The sequence below is a fragment of the Diaphorina citri genome, unplaced genomic scaffold (genome assembly GCF_000475195.1).
Source record: "Diaphorina citri unplaced genomic scaffold, Diaci psyllid genome assembly version 1.1 scaffold7579, whole genome shotgun sequence".
Lineage (NCBI taxonomy): Eukaryota > Metazoa > Arthropoda > Insecta > Hemiptera > Psyllidae > Diaphorina > Diaphorina citri.
In genome coordinates, this window is record NW_007384955.1 from 1,671 (window position 1) to 3,432 (window position 1,762).

At 33.6% G+C, this 1,762-nt stretch overlaps 1 long non-coding RNA gene across 1 annotated transcript; it reads right to left on the reverse strand.

Annotated features, from left to right (window-relative positions):
- Window positions 1–388: 388 nt before the first annotated feature.
- Window positions 389–1,533, reverse strand: LOC113472719. The gene is made up of 2 exons (XR_003394917.1): window positions 1,139–1,533; window positions 389–924 (listed from the first exon to the last, which is right to left on the reverse strand). It is a non-coding gene; the product is annotated as an uncharacterized LOC113472719 (long non-coding RNA).
- Window positions 1,534–1,762: the final 229 nt, after the last annotated feature.

Here is a 1,762-nt window from a genome sequence, read left to right on the forward strand (position 1 = left end):
GTTGTATATATCTCAATGATGATACAGACCCTGAACTTTCGGTGTTGACCCTGAACTGCTGAATCCGGGTAGGTATCCGTTTTAATTTCCGAAAAGTAAGAGTAAGACCCCCCGATATGGGTAACTGAAGTATTACATGTGTAAGTCGCCACTGGTCTAATTTCGCCCTATATTTACCGTATTATACCTACCCTCTACAATATTTACCGTACACTTTTCATCACAGATAATTTGAAAACTTTTCGCCCGGATATAATAGATATTGTGGTAACTAACTTTTTTTTTAATTTCCTGAAGTTCAAGTATACCCTAGTTTGGTATTGAAAAAATGAGCGAATTTCCCGGGCAAACTTTCCCTTTGAATCATAATTCATCAGGTTCTACTTTCTTCTATTTTCAATTATTCTTGGAATTCTGCTGGTAAGAATAAAAAGTTTTTGGCAAGAAATGCAAAAAGTTTTTAATTTATTATGTGCACCTGTCTAGGTACACATGTGCCTAATTTAACCATAATATAGACTACAATGTCAAATCAGTCTATGAAATCTGGAAATTGGACTAGTTTTACGAATGACAAGAAGATTAAATTTGGCCTTTAAAAACAAAAAGTTTTTGGCAAGAATTGCAAAAAGTTTTTGATTTATTATGTGCACCTGTCTAGGTACACATGTGCCTAATTTATGGCATTGACAATTTTTCTATTGTTAAATTCATTTAACATAATACAGACTACAATGTCAAATCAGTCTATGAAATCTGGAAATTGGACTAGTTTTACGAATGACAAGAAGATTAAATTTGGCCTTTAAAAAACTTAAGTACAACCACTGAAATCAGGCCTGTTTGCCATGAGGAACTTTCACGTATTCACTCAGAGTGAAACTTATATTCTAACATTATAAATACATAGATCGATAAATGGACCTAGAAAATTGACTAAGATGGTAAAGCTATATGTAGTTAAAGAAGGCCTAAATAAACTGACTACAAAATGAAATTGGATCCAATGGAAGTATTATTGTTTTCAGCTCATCGCTTTGTTCCAATATTCACTTGTTTGCATTTCGCTTATTCTAGACATGGTTCTTTCAAAAGCAAACACTTCTAACATTATAAATACATAGATCGATAAATGGACCGAGAAAATTGACTAAGATGGTAAAGCTATATCTAGTTAAAGAAGGCCTAAATAAACTGACTACAAAATGAAATTGGATCCAATGGAAGTATTATTGTTTTCAGCTCATCGCTTTGTTCCAATATTCACTTGTTTGCATTTCGCTTATTCTAGACATGGTTCTTTCAAAAGCAAACAACTCTTCTTCTCCAGTGAAGATATTTGATTTCAGATTAGCGTCAGTACCGTCATTTGCTTTGATATTTAGATCATCCATCAGCATCCTATGTTCATCACTATGTGGATCTATAACGGCTTCATTGGAGAATAGTTGGTTGAGAGGAACATCGCTAGATATCACAAGACGGATGTTGTTATCATACAGAGCATCAATGAGAGTGATAAACCGACGCGACTGGGAAAAATTACCTACCGTATTATACCCTCTACAATATTTACCGTAAACTTTTCATCACAGATAATTTGAAAACTTTTCGCCCGGATATAATAGATATTGTGGTAACTAACTTTTTTTTTTAATTTCCTGAAGTTCAAGTATACCCTAGATTGGTATTGAAAAAATGAGCGAATTTCCCGGGCAAACTTTCCCTTTGAATCATAATTCATCAGGTTCTACTTTCTTCT